At 39.0% G+C, this 15,854-nt stretch overlaps 1 pseudogene; it reads left to right on the forward strand.

The window, feature by feature from the left end:
- LOC102496612 (succinate dehydrogenase [ubiquinone] flavoprotein subunit, mitochondrial-like) overlaps positions 1-15,854 on the forward strand; it is a 58,464-nt pseudogene that overhangs the window by 37,180 nt on the left and 5,430 nt on the right.

Here is a 15,854-nt window from a genome sequence, read left to right on the forward strand (position 1 = left end):
ATATTTTTAATATATATTATATATACATATAAAAATGAGCAAGGGCTGATGGCAAAAGCCTGGTAGAAGAAGAAACGTGAGTTCTTAAAGGTCTATATCAACTGTTTTATTGTGATGAGCATACTGAGCTCTTTACTGTATATGCATGTTGCTATTTTTTAAATTATAAATGCCTATAAAAGATGTAATATAGAAACATCTTTTTGACTCCATTCTAGGAGAATAACTGGTGCAAAAGCCCAGTTATTCTGTTTTTTTCTTTCTTTATTTTTGGTACCACTTTTGTTGTTGTTTTGTTTTGTTTTTGTCTGCATCCATTTATTTAGAAAAGTTTGTCAGAAAATGCTGCATGTTTCTTTTGGGGTACAATAAATTGGCTTAGTTCAGCTTTATTCTCCCCTAAAACTAATTTTCTGGGACTGGATCATACACCAATATATTATGTACTATTCCAGAAACTCAGAGCTTTAAAAAATCTATAGGTTTTTTTAGTGTTTCTGTGAGAGTTTATAGGCTGATAGAATCCACAGAAAGTTTATGTGACTCTAGAAAGTTTGTTTGCTGTGTTATCTTATTTATTTATTTATTTATTTATAATTCAAGTCCGGCATCTTTATAGAGTCCTGAAAATCGACATCTAGGTATTATGATGTTTCTAGTGTATACAATTAGATTGCCTTAAGATGTATTTTCTTTTTCTTGGGAGAGGTTCTTGCTATAGGGCTGGTATGCTCGCCAGACAGACAGAGAGAGACAAAGAGACAGAAAGTGAGAAATCACCCCCCAGGGGGGATGGCCATGCCGCAATCCCTTCTCCTCTGTTCTCCTCTCGGGATCTTGGGCACGCACGCACATATGCCCCGGCATGAGTTTTAAGCCACCTGGTCCGGGACACGAACCGCGGTTGACTACATGAGAGTCCAGCAACATAGCTATTACGCTAACTGCTGGTCCCAAGATGTATTTTTTACATTAAAACTTTTTTTTTTTCTTTTCATTAGTTAGGAGACATATACCCTTGACAGGATCTCATCATATTATGATCCTCCTGACATGTTGCCTTCCAGCCAGCCCAGTGTGTCCAGGTCCACCTGGGATCTGAACCCTGGGCATTCCCACATGGCTCCAGTATTGTGCAGTGCTGTCCTAATGCCTGCACCATGTGGCCCTCAGTGTGTGTTTAAAGGAAGGTTTCACTGTCATGCTCTTCCTGCCTCAGCCTCCCAGTCAAAACTACAGAAATATGCCACCATGCCTAGCCTTTAGTGTGAATTGAGACCTGAACCTGGGCCTCCCAGGTGGCCCCAGTATATGGAGCATCTTAGCAGTACATGCACCATGACTGGGCCAAAATTCATTAAGATTTATTCTATTCAGGTTGTTCGGCTCTGTAGAAAAGCTACTGTAAGCATTGTTTTTGACAATACTTTATATGTATTCAACCATTCAATAAACATTCATTATGCTTGATATTCTACTCAGCATGAGAAACACAAGATGAACCACATATGTTTCCACTTGCCTTATAGAAAGGCAGGCATACAAATGAAGAGAAAATGGCAGTGCCATGTTGTGTTGGAGGCGTGCACAGAACGACTAATGTTGTTAAATGAGGAGTAGCTCTTCTAGGCTTGGAGGTGAGAGTAAGAGTTTGTCAGGTGAAATGAAGGCAGGGAAAGGCAGGGGCATTCCAGACTGAGTCACATAGCTGGTGTCTAGGCCAGGAGATGAGAAAACCTGTACGTGGCTCAATATCTTGTAGCATAAAGCGGTGAGAGATGAAGCCAGAGAGATAAGCAAGAGCCAACCTTTCTTCTCTTTAATTGTTTGTTTACTTGCAGCTCATGATGTTCTAAGAGAGTTTTCAAGTGCCTTGGAGGGCTATGAATACCATACTTAGACATTTGGAGCTCTTATTAAGATGTTGGCAGGCCTAAGGAGGAAAGCAACATTTTCACATTTCTTTTCAGAGAGATTTTTGTTATAGGGGATGTACACTCTCTGGGAAGAAAGAGACAGAAAGCAAGAAATCACCTCCCAGGGGGGATGGCCATGCTACAATTCCTTCTCTTCCATTCTCCTCTTGTGATTGTTGGCATGCATGCATGCACACACACCCGGAGTAAGTTTAAGCCACCAGGTCCAGGACTCAAACTGCGGTTGACTATGTGGAAGTTCAGAGATCTAACCATTACATCATCTGCTGGCCCCTAAAATTATAACTCTGGCTTGCAAGGAGAAAACACAAAGGCAGAGAGGCCAGTTAGTAAGCTACTACAGTTAGGGGAGAAATCCATATGAGGGATTAAATTGAAGCACAGGTTTTAGGAATGGAAAGAAGGAAGCAATGTGTAATGAGCACACTCAACATGGATTGCTAATAAATACTTTTCATTCAGAAATGAATGAGTTGAGACTAATTAAATCAGTAGATTGAGGAAGAGTGAAGTCAAGGTTGAACTACAGGTTCAAGCTTGGGAAACCAGGTGACAAAAAAGTCATTGCCTGGATGTTAAATGCATTCCTATGAGTTCTTTGTGTGCCTGAGAACTGTAATTGTTGTGGGTTCATCTTAACTCTGCAGTAAACCCTCTGAAAGTAAGTTCATCTCTTCCTTTTTTCTTAAAATTTTTTCAGAAAAAAAAAAATCAGCACCGAGAACAGTACTGATTATACAAAATGTGATCTATTACTTACACTGAATTGATAATTCAATAAATCTGACATGTGATGTTATCCATTTAAGAATGGCTGATAGATATTATTAGTCAGGATTTTTGGGTTGCATGCGACAGAACCTGACTAACATGGGACAAAGAGATGGTGATGAGTTATTGGGAATTCTCAGATTTGACATAAATACATTCTGGAGAAACAGACATAGAGGGCAGGCTCTGTAGACTAGTAGTTAAGAGAGCCAGATCCCATGTGGCTGATCATGCAGTCTGACCTTTTCCCAGTGGCTTAGAAAACATGCTAGGTGCATTGTGTGAGTGTCCCAAAGTCCAACAGGTTGGAGAAATGGGGGGAAAGGTATTATAGCATGACCATACCCCACTGGGGGTCTATTTTCTCCCCCTACCCTTTTTAGCAAGCTCACATGCCTTCTAGTAAGAAGAAAAAGAAAACAAACAAACAAAACAAAACAAAACAAAACAAAACAAAAAACAAATAAACAGGCTTAGAAACAGACAGTAAGTAAAGAAAATGCAGAAAACAAAGCAAGCACCACAGAAGTACCCTCTAACAGGAAGGACCTAATCAGTGAGCCACTGTGGAAACAGATTCTAAGCCACAACTGTCAGCTCTTTGTCTTTGTGCCTAAGATTCAAATTCCACAGAAATCTATCTTAAGTCACATCTTCACAGCCTATTGAGGAGAGGGTTGAACCCTTGACAATAGCCTTGCTACTAGGGAAGGGGATAGTTCTCAGATAAATTATGACCACTTAGGAGGAATAAAAGGGATACTAGCCAAGACAAATAAGTACAAATGTTCATTTCTGGATGATTCTAACTTTTATTGTTTTCTGTTTAGAAGGATTCATTAAAGTTTATCAGTTTATTGAGAGAAAGAGAGATAGAACAAGAGGTATGCACTTTCAACAGTCTTACACCATGATCCTCTTCTCAGCCTTCCCAGGTAGCCAGGAAGACAGTCATGCACATGCGTGCCTGGAGTTATAAGCCGATCTGGGAACCAAACCTCAGTTTCCCATTAGGCTTTTGGATTGCTATCATGCTATCACTGCACCACTGCAGCTGTGCCTGCTTACAAAGATTCTTAGAAACAGAATTGAAGCTTTATAAAATATGGGCATGAGAAACATGTTTTCTGGCTAAAGGAACTTGTATTTTTTTATATTTAGCTGTTCTCTTTGGCAAAATAGTCTATTATCTAGCTTCTAGAACGTAGACATTTTTTAAAAAAGGACAGGCACTGAATCATGAGACTTCATATGAAATTTGGGATCTGAAAAGAAATATTTAGATTCTCTAGGAGAAAATTGAACAGAGGATAGGGTGGGAAAGAAAATGTGAGGAATGGGAGAAACAGACATAGAAGAAAACTCCAGCATTATTTGGATTAGCTTCAGAACAACATTCAAACCAAATCTCTAACTCTTGGGCATCCAGAGGGAACACCCGCCACTAATTGCAGGACTAAGATATTCAAGAAGCCACTTCAGGGCTGTGGGGCCTGAATCAGTCATCCTGATGGTGTTTTTAAGATGTGGCTGTGGTTGTTTGTTTGGTGTAAAAGAGAGTTTAAATTTACTTCCTCTGGCCTTGGTAGATGTTGATATTTCTTCTATCTCTAATCTCACTCCAGACTAGGGAGATACTTGTGCCAATTAGGGCTTTGTTCCCCATGCCAGATAGTCTTGGTGTTATAAAGTCAAATCATTGAGAAGAATGTTTATGCAAATGTGGGAAGCAGGACTATAATCTTGTTCGATGTTTTGCTTAGAGATCACTGAGAAGGTTTCCTATTGCATCTCTTTTGAAAACACAAGTAGAAGAACTGCTTTTATGATTGATTCTGGAAAATATGGAGGGATTTTAAGTTGGTATAACTATATTTGACATCACAGTTTTGGTGATGTCTTGTTTTCTCTCATTTCTAGTAGTTTTTTCTACAACAATTTTTCTTACTTTTTCTGCAAAAAAAAGAGTTCAACCATGAGACAGTACACATTCCTTTGTAGGGTAAAATAAAGGTGAAACACTAGACGTGATGTGTAAAAAGTACTTTTTAAGTACCTAATTAGCACTTTTTGTGAGCAATGTGGTTCTGTTACCATGAGTATCAGACAGGTTGTGAACTGGTCTCATAAATCTATAGAGTTCATGTCTGTAGCCTACCTAAGAATGTCTTAGTTTTTTTTTTTTTCTTTTTCCAAACCACAGAGATGTCATAGAAAATAGAATAATGAATTATAACTCATTTATCTACATTTATTTTACTTCTCAGGACTTTTTTATTTTCTTTCTCTCTATGTAGACAAGATAATTACAAAACAGCAGAAGGGAAGGAGTAATTCCTCACATTGAAAAATCAGATGGTTGGTAGACCTGCTTAAAGAATAGCTAAATTATTATAATTTGCCATACAGAAAAAAAGTGACATATCTCTTCTGTCTCAGAAATGTTTTCCTGCCCTTACTGCTAGGGAGTTAATACTCTGTCAGGGACGATACTGAACACATTGAACATCTGTTTGTGAATTTGACTAGATAACCTCTCAAATTCTTTCCCAAAATAAGTTTTTATATTATTATTGTGGTTGAGAATGTGGTCAGGGATGTTAACTAGAGTGTCTAGGTTTGAATCCTAGCTCTTGGCTACAGAATCAGCTGCCATTCAGAAGCTGCAAATGGATGTGTTTGCAGAGCTATGTCTCTATATACTAGGTGATGCAAAAACACCCTGAAAATCTCACTTTATTAGTTGTTTTTGTATTTTATGGTAATGGAGGGAGTTAAAAGTGTGTATGTGTGTACATGTACATATACGTATATATAAACATACAACTACATGTATATATGTACATGTATTTATGTATTTACCATATTTTATTTATGTATAAATAAAAATAATAAAGAGCTGAGCTCTAATGAGCATTGACTTAATGGTCTTGATACTGCCAGGCTATTCTAGAGGAAAACCTTACCTGAGTATCACAATGTGCTGTGCAAAACCATTTCAAGAGAATACAGTTATAGATGGTTAAACCACATAGCTCTCACTTCTTTGTCTAGCACCATCTACCTTTCATGGTACATAGGAGGTGTCTAAAGGGGAATGAGCTGAACCCCGGGTAGGCCCACATTTATTTGGTAAACATTCTTTTCAATCTAGGAGGAGGGTATGATTGAGGTGAGTGTTGAGATAGTGCTCCATAAAGGACAGTCAAGAGTAACATCTGACATGGAGTATGAGCTGCCATACTGGTAATTAAGACTTCTTTGCCAGCCAGCTTCACATTGGATTCAATGGGAGAAAATGGCAGTAAAGATGTAGCTTTAAAGAATAGCACAGTGTGACAACTATTTATATGATTTTTTTTTTGAGAGTTATTTTCTATAAGGCATGTGCCCTTGCCAGAAAGAGAGAGACAGTAAGTCAGAAATCCACTCCCCCCACCCCCAGGGCAGATGGTCACGCTGCAATCCCTTCTCCATTCTCCTCTCAGGATCTTGGGCACGCACGCACATGTGCCCAGTGTGAGTTTAAGCCACGGGGTCTGGGACTCAAACCGCGGTCAACCACATGGGAGTCTAGTGACATAGCCATTACGCCAACTGCTGGTTCCAACTGTTTGTATCATCTTTATATTGAATTAGCAATTGTAAGTGATCTTGGGATGATTTAAAGTCTGTGGGAGAATGTGGAGGTTATATGCAAATATGGAAGCATTTTATCTAAGATACTTGAGCATCTACTGATTTTGGTGTATGAGGAAATTCCTAGAACCAAATTCCTTTAACAAGTAGGGACGATGGTAAATCTTCCTGGTCAAATTTTTACATGGATTTATTTCAGCATTTTCCAAGTCATCTCTATATTACCATTAGGCTTCATTTGTTCAAGGTGAAAGAAATAAACTTTTAGTATCTTTCTTGTTTCTCTTTAATTCTCCAGGCCAGCCCATGGTGAAAGCCATGGATCAACATTAAAAAGTATTTTTTGCTCATAATTTTGATTCACTAATGCCTTTAAGATCACTTAGTTATGTCCGTTGCAGTACAACTAGCACATTGACTCTTCCAGAGTTTTTCGGAACTTCTCAGCCTTAAACCTCTACTCTCTCTCCTTGTCACATCCCAGATGCCTTTGCTGATTCCGAACTCAGCTTTCCTCAGAATCCCACTTCCTAAGGAATATATTCTCAATTCCACACCCTGATCGTTTGGGCCCTAAATAGTGTCAACTTAATACAAAAGCACTGTTGACTTTACATCATTGTAGGTGCTTAATTCAGTAGTGTATAAGAAGACGAGACTTCTGGCCTCATGCAACCCACAGCCTAGTGGGAGAGGCACAAGGTAAACATGTGTGTCTTTCCCAACCTGCTGGACCCTCTTTTCACCATAAATATAGAGAGAAGTGCTTGGGGATTTAGTTCTTCCTGAGAACAGCTCTTGCCCAATGACTGATGCATGGCACTATAGCACTACAGTCAAGCACAGCTTAAGGACGATGGATGGCATGTGATGGTCCCACAGATTATAATGGAGCTGACAATCGCCTATCACCTCATGACCTGTAACTGCTGAAAAGTTCTAATTCATTTCTCACGAGTTCACAGCAATGGTGAAAACAAACCCATCACACTGCCAGTATATAAAAGTATAGCATATACACTTACATACACAATATAATACTTGATGATGATAAGAAACTATTTTGGTGCTGATTTATGTACTTAACTATACTACACGTTCATCATTAGAATATACTTCTACTTATAAAAAAAAGTTTACTGTAAAATAGTGTGTCCTATTTTTTTTTTTTTCTTTTCTTGGAGAGGTTTATACTATAGGGCGTGAGCACTCGCCAGAAAGACAGAGAGAAACAGCAGAGAGACAGAAAGCGAGAAATCACCCCTCAGGAAGGATGGCCATGCTGCAATCCCTTCTCTTCCATTCTCCTCTCGGGATCTTGGGCACACACGCACACACGCCCGGTGTGAGTTTAAGCTGCCAGGTCCGGGACTTGAACCACAGTCGACTACATGGGAGTCCAGCGATATAGCCATTCTGGTAACTGCTGGTCCCTGTTCTGTTATGTTAACAACAGCTTCATACATCTTGAGTTTACCATTTATGTCTTGATTGCATCGTTTCTCTTTTTGCTTAATTTAATCCTGTGTTATTTTGTTCTTCATAGCCCTCCCAGGGCGTGGTGGTACTTGCCTTATGGCATCATAGCCCTTCCAGTGAGAATTGGGGAAGCAGAAGACAGTAAGGACCCTCATCCTGTACAGGCCTAGACTAACATGTTGGTGTGTCTTCGTTTTTAACAAAAAGTTTAAAAAGTAAAAAAATAATAATTCAAATAGAAAAAAAGCTTATATGATCAGAGCATAAGGAAAGAAAATATGTTTGTACAACTGTACAACATGTTTATATTTTAAGCTAAGTGTTATTTTAGGAGTCAAAAGGCCTAAAATTGGGAACCAGCAGTTAGCGTAATGGCTATGTCTCTGGACTCCCACGTAGTCGACCGTGGTTCGTGTCCTGGACCCGGTGGCTTAAAACTCACGCCGGGCACATGTGCGTGCGTGCCCAAGATCCCGAGAGGAGAATGGAGGAGAAGGGATTGCGGCGTGACCATCCCCCCTGGGGGGTGATTTCTCGCTTTCTGTCTCTATGTCTCTCTCTGTCTGTCTGGCAAGCGCATGTGCCCTACAGTGAAAATCTCTCTCAAAAAAAAAAAAGGCTTAAAAATTTAAAAATTATAATGTAAAAAAGTTATGGTAAGGAAAAGTATTACTGAAGAAAGAAAAGATGCTTTTATAAATGTAGCTTAAATGCACAGTGTTTATGAAGTCTACAGCTCTATGTAGTAACATCCTAGGCTTTCACGGTCATTCCACTTACTCACTCACTCACCCAGAGCAACTTCTTTTCCTTCAAGTCCCATTCTTAAGAAGTATCCTATGAAGACGTGTCATTTAAAAAAATCAGTTATACCTTTTTTCCTGTACCTTTTTTATATTTAGATATGTTTAGATAAACAAGTAATTTTTAAACTTATTTTTATTCATGATAGCCTGTGCACAAGCATGAGAGAGAGAGAGAGAGAAAGAGAGAGAGAGAGAAGCCCTTTAGATGTGGTACCATCACATCACAATCCCCTCTCCTTAGACATTCAGCTTACCATGATCTTGGGCACACGTGTACACATCCAGTGTAGATACACAGATACTTACCATTGTGGTACAATTACCTACAGTTTTCAGTACAATTTTATGCTGTACAAAGCAATAGGCCACAAACATACATACACAGATACATCCTTATAGCCCAAGGCTGTAATAGGATATACCATGTAGGTCTGTGTAAGTACATTCTGTGATGTTCACACCATGACAAAAATTGCCTAATGACAAATTTCTCCGAATGTATTCCTGTCACTAAGTGCTACTTGGCTGTACTCTGTCTCCTAATGAGGACATCTCTGAAGTAAACACTGCGTAGGATGAAAACGGCTCTAAATCCTTGAGCTTAATTTACACTGCGAGACTTTGCTCGGTGCCACAGTCGTCGTCGTCCTTTTTCCTTCTCCAGCCCTCTCCTCACTCCTTTACTTACAATCTAGGAATACTTAAAATCAATTGCTTCCTCAAAAATGCTCTTCTGGAGAATCCAACCTGTTGTCAGTACTTACATAGTGAAATTGGTTTTTGAAAGACAAGGTTCGTTACTTGTTGATGATGTCATGTATAATATTCTCAACTCGCCTGGTGTGTGACATATACCATGTTGGGTAAAACCTCTTTACAATCTAAATGATGTATAATGATCAAATACATAAATAATAATAATAACCTAAAAATCCAGAAATAATAAAAAAAAGAAAGCTGACTTTCAGGATGAGATTCTGAAATTGGATCACTCAGTGAGCAGGTGGAACAGAGATGCTGATGTCTGTGGTAAATGGAGGGGTGGCACTTTCTGGCCTGCTGAAGCATCACAATAGTTAATATGTCTCTTAGTCATTTTGTGCTGCTATAACCAAATAACTGATACTGGACAATTTACAAAGAATGAGTATCTAATTTTCACATTTCTGGAGGCTGGAAGTTCAAGTTCAAGGTGCTGGTAGGGTTGACTTCTGGTGAGAGCTTTCTTACTAAATCCTTTCATGGAAGAAGGGGAGGACACTGTCCTCACAAGGTGGCTGAGTGAAAGAGCAAATAAGAAAGGCCTCAATAGTTTCCTCTAGCTCTTTCATGAGGCACTAATAAAATTGACTCTAGAGAATGTTCCACGTGCAGCTGGAAAAACTGTATATTCTGTGGTTGGATCCAATGTTCTATGTCAGTCAGGTCCATTTGGTTTATGCTTGATCATTTAATTCTAGTATCTCTTTGCTTATTTTTATCTAAATTATCTGTCCAATGGCGAGAGTAGGTGTTTAAATCTCAAACAGTTAATATATTAGAGTCTATTTCACATTTTAAGTCTAACAGTCTGTGTTATATATTTAGGTGCTCTGATGTTTGGTGTATATGTATTTATAATTATTATATCTTCTTTATGGATTAATCCCTTCAATACTATTTGGTGAATATTATGCTTTCATGTATTTTCATGGAAGTATTTATCTTTCATTATAGGATGTAGCACTCCCTTAAGTATTTCTTGAAGCATTAGTCTAATATTGGTGAATTTTTTCAGTTTTTGTTTCTCTAAGAATAATTTTATTTCTCCTTCCATTTTGAAAAATAGTTTAAGTGGATATAGTATTCTTGGTTTAAAGTGTTTTTCTTTCAGAATTTTGAATAATTCTTCCATTTCTTCCTGGCCAGTTAAAAACTGCTGAGAAGTCCGATGGTAGTCTGACAGGGTAAAGTTTCCATGTAAGTGGGCAAATTGTCTCTAAAATTGTTTAATATATATTTTTTCACTTTTGACATTTTGACTATAATATGCCTTAGGCAGGATCTTTTTATGTTAAGTGTATTTGGCATTTTTTGAATTTACTTGGTCTGGTTGTTCATATTGCTTCCCAGATTTGTAAAGTTTTCAGTTAATATTTTGTTGAATAGATTTTCTATATCTTTTCCAGGATCTTTTCCTGAAATACCCACTATGAAGAAATTTGATTGTTTGATGCTGTCCTGTGATTTCCAAATGCTATCATCAATTTTTTTAGTGTATTTTTGTCTTTCTTTTTGACTAATTGGGTTATTTAAAATATTGTGTATTCACATGTATTTCTGCCTGACCTAACCTGTTAATGCTTGCTACTATTTTTATTTTTATTTTCTTTTTTAAACTTTTCATCTCCAGAATTTGTTTTATTTTAAAAAAGTTATTTTATTCTCTTTAAAAATTTTTGCTAATAGGTACATGTGCTCACTGGAGGGAGATGGAGAGAGAAAAGTGAAAAAAACACCTCTCATGTGGGATGGTCACACCCTTTTTCATTTATCCTTTTGGGGTTTTGGGCATACACACACACGGGTGTCCAACATGTTTTCAAGCTGTGAGCTCTGGAACTTGAACCACACAGTTGGCCATGGGGGATGCAGCTAACTTACCAGCTACATCACTGGCTAGTCCAATGTGTCTTTGTCTTTACTGAATTTGTCACTTACATGATATATTTTTTTAATCTCCTGGAATTGCTTGTCTATTTTCTTGTATCTCATTGAGTTCGGTATGATCAATATTCTAAATTCCATATGCAATATTTCCATTTATTTTCTTTATTTTCTTGGTTGCTAGTGGATGATTAATATACTTCTTTGGAAGATAAATATTTTCTTGTTTTTTTTTCATATTTCTGTGTCCCTGCATTGATAGTCAGGCATCTGGAGGAGCAATAACCTTTTCCTGTTTTATAGCGTAGTTTTTATATGGCACTTTAGTTATTTTCCTAATGGTTATAGATAATTCTTTTGACTTTGGTTTTGATTGGATTCAGAAGTGAAGTCTCGAAACATTCTCAGTGTCACCAGTGGTATCAATGGGAATAGTCAGAACTGTGTTTTCAGACTCTGAGTAAAGTTAGTGTTGTGTACTGTTATCTTGCTGATAGAGGGACTAGACTAACCCATAACTATGACTGTAGCTTACTTGTGGAGTGGTTTCTAGGGTCCCTATGTAGGGTACAGAGTGTACCTTCCATGTGAGGTAACTGTGTAAAGGTATCAGCTGAAAATTAGCAACATCTGTCTTGAATGAGTTGCCCACAAGAGTAATATGGATTCTAGTTGATGAATTATGTCTCTTGGGGTGGTTAGATGCTTACTTTGCCTATTCTGTCCTTCTGTGGAGTTGGAGAAAGTGTCTCTGACTATGCCTGTCTCACTCTGATGCTGCTGTAGTCTCGGTTTTGTTGACAACAGAAGAAAAGGATTTATTGCCAGCTTTCAGAAATCTATCCAAGGTGGAGGGGGCCAGGGGATCCCACCACATTGGAGGTGGTGGCCCACCTTGATGACTGACTCCCTGTTGGGATTGGGGCTCACCTTTTAGGTGGTTCTTTGCCTAAGTAGAAGTGGGCAGGGTCTCACAAATCTGGCTTCCTCCTCTTTGTGGAGCGTGAGGATTCCTGGTGTTCTCCTTTTTGTCAGCTGCCCCAAACCTCCCCTTTGCACTAGTGGTAAGCTCATGGAGATCCCAAGAGTCTACCTTGCTGGTGTTGATAGGAAGAAATGTAGTTGTTTTCAGAATTTATGTCTGAAGGAGAAGGGAATAGACCTTCCATCTTGAGGGGAGAGTGTTGAATATTGAATGTCCAGATTCCTCTACAGCAGTCTCAGCTGCAGGTAGTATGTGTATTCTTTTTTTTTTTTTTTTTAGAGGTATTTGCTATAGGGCATGTGTGCTCGCCAGACAGACAGAGAGAGACAGAGAGACAGAAAGCGAGAAATCACCATGCCACAATCCCTTCTCCTCCATTCTCCTCTCGGGATCTGGGCACGCACACACATGCTCCTGGCGTGAGTTTAAGCCACCGGGTCTGGGACTTGAACCGAGGTCAACTAAATGGGAGTCCAGCAACATAGCCATTATGCTAACTGCTAGTTCCCAGTATGCGTATTCTTATGCCAAATTCTCAATGAGGGGTGGGGTGGGATATTTCTAATCCTTAGTGATGAAAAGAGGGATCAGGGGTTTACTGTACTTGGAGGATTGGCAATTGGTGTCCTCTCTGAAGCAGTAGATCTGAACAGTTCCCTAAGATGAGCACAAGATTCCTGTTGGCCTCATTTCTCTCCCTATGTTGGGGAGTAGTAGGGACTGAGGGCAGGACGTTTACAGAGATATTTTCCTTACTTTTTCTCCTATGTAGGGAGTTCCTGTCAATTGTGGCATCTTTCTGAGTTTGGGTTTGTCCCTCCTATTATGTCTCTATCCCATGACACGATGATCTGGAAACCTTCATCAGCCTCATCTGGAGGGTTGATGGTGTTTTTTTTTTTTTTTTTTTTTAGAGGTATTTGCTATAGGGCATGTGTGCTCGCCAGACAGACAGAGAGAGACAGAGAGACAGAAAGCGAGAAATCACCATGCCACAATCCCTTCTCCTCCATTCTCCTCTCGGGATCTGGGCACGCACACACATGCTCCTGGCGTGAGTTTAAGCCACCGGGTCTGGGACTTGAACCGAGGTCAACTAAATGGGAGTCCAGCAACATAGCCATTATGCTAACTGCTAGTTCCCAGTATGCGTATTCTTATGCCAAATTCTCAATGAGGGGTGGGGTGGGATATTTCTAATCCTTAGTGATGAAAAGAGGGATCAGGGGTTTACTGTACTTGGAGGATTGGCAATTGGTGTCCTCTCTGAAGCAGTAGATCTGAACAGTTCCCTAAGATGAGCACAAGATTCCTGTTGGCCTCATTTCTCTCCCTATGTTGGGGAGTAGTAGGGACTGAGGGCAGGACGTTTACAGAGATATTTTCCTTACTTTTTCTCCTATGTAGGGAGTTCCTGTCAATTGTGGCATCTTTCTGAGTTTGGGTTTGTCCCTCCTATTATGTCTCTATCCCATGACACGATGATCTGGAAACCTCTCACTGTCTGTCTCTTGTATTCTGCCAATTTCTCCTCATTCCTCCACTCAAAACGTGACCATTTATTCTACTTTCTGGCTCTTTCTTCTTGGATAAAACCCACATTAGGTGTCTCTTGTTGGTAATATATTTCAGCATTTTGAAAATGTCATATTATTTTCTCCTGGTGAGTAAATTTTCTTCTGAGAAATCTCTTAATCTACTGGAAATTCCCTTACATGTGACTTGTTGCTTTTCTCTCATTGTTTTTATAATTCTCTCCATCTTTGACATTTTTTTATTTTAAAGATTTTTTTTTTTTGCCATAGGGTGCATGTGCTCAGGAGAGAGAGAGAGAGAGAGAGAGAGAGAGAGAGAGAGAATGAGAGAAAGAGAGAAAGTGAGATCCCACAAAGGGATCACATGCTGCAATCTATTCTCCATTTTCCTCTCAGGATTTTGGGTATGTCCACATATGTGCCTGGCATGATTTTCAAGCTGGGACTTGAATCCTGGTCAGCCATATAAGATTTCAACACCTTAACCACCATACCAAATGCTGGCCCCTGTTTTTAGACTTATGACAGTTTGACTATAATATGCCTCAGAGAGAATCTTTTTGAGTTGAATATATTTGTGGAATTTTGAACTTCATGAATCTTCATGTCTATATCTTTCCAAAGACTTTTATTTCCTTAGTTGTGTTTTCTGTTTCTCTTCCTGTTTCTTCTCTTGTGGAACTCTTCTGAGGTAAACATTTATTCTTTTTTTTTCTTTTTTTTTTATTTTATTATCATCATAATCTTCTTTCTATTACACTAGATTACATATAACTTTACATTGACTTCCATTGCTTTTTCAAAAGGGAATGCCATGCATGTCAGTCAATACAGAGATATCAATCTCCCCGCTTTATCATTCAATATCTTTTCCATGCTTTTCCCAATAATTATTATTATACCAAGAATTATTATTATAATTTTTTAAACAGTCAATCACTATTTCTCATTTTTCTTATTAAAGAGACTTCACCCATCATGAAATATTTCCCAGACCGGTTCAGTTGAGAATACTATACATGTCATCATCAACAGGTAATAAACCATATCTATTTCTCATTAACATCCTGCCTCTCTATTGTTCCCTCTCTTTCTCTCTTTCTCTCTCTCTCTCCAACAAGTGCATGCACCCTCTGGTAAATTTTTTTAAAATAATTCTTCTTTGGGATCAGCAGACATCCAAAATGTGCATTGGCTCAATCAAGCACATCAACATATATGTTCTCAGCAAATGATTTCCCAATTTTTGTGTCCTGCATACCTTGCCTTTTGTTTTGCCATTCTAGGTTCCCCATCCCCACCCTCTGCCATGTCCCATCTTCCTCCTCCATTGTCCCTGACATTCATGATTGCCCTCAATGGCTTCCACCCCCTCCCCATTCAATTGTTCTACCAATGAACTCAATTTGTCTAAATATATCCACTAGCTAGCACAGCTGACATATCCTTACACATGTATCCAAATCTGATCCTAGGCATAAACCCCAGGGAGTAGAATGCACATACTATAAAGTAGTCCCCAGTTGTGTCCATACACCTCTCTTCAGTCATCAAATGTGCATTTTTTTTTCCTCCTGCTTATTATTATTTTTTTAATATTAAATTATATTGCCTAACACTCATTCCCTGAGTATCATCACAACACACCAAGTGTAGTTTCCCATCTAGGATAAACTGCATAGTGTCTCAATCAAGCATGTCGTCACCAATACTGTTCCATTTCTACTTTCATACATATAAATATGTTTTTTATCCTATGTTTGACCCTCAGCCCTTTCCCCCTCTCCCAATTACTCTATCTCTGCTATAGACAGCTATCCTCCAGAGGGGTCATTGAAAATGCGATACCTGCGAGTAGAGGGAGAGGGGCCAGGAGTCCAAAGTTTTTAACAATAGGGAAAATAGATTCCATTCAAGGTTGGATCAAGTGTGGGTCTCGTGCAGTTCCGCAACTGTAGGTGAGTCTCCATGGAATACAGTCTCCGGAAGGCAGTTCTGGCAAGCAGAGTTGACCATCAGTTGATGCGGCACAGCAGCCATCTTGTGGTTAGCAGGA

Source organism: Tupaia chinensis, unplaced genomic scaffold (assembly GCF_000334495.1).
Source record: "Tupaia chinensis unplaced genomic scaffold, TupChi_1.0 Scaffold000557_1, whole genome shotgun sequence".
Lineage (NCBI taxonomy): Eukaryota > Metazoa > Chordata > Mammalia > Scandentia > Tupaiidae > Tupaia > Tupaia belangeri.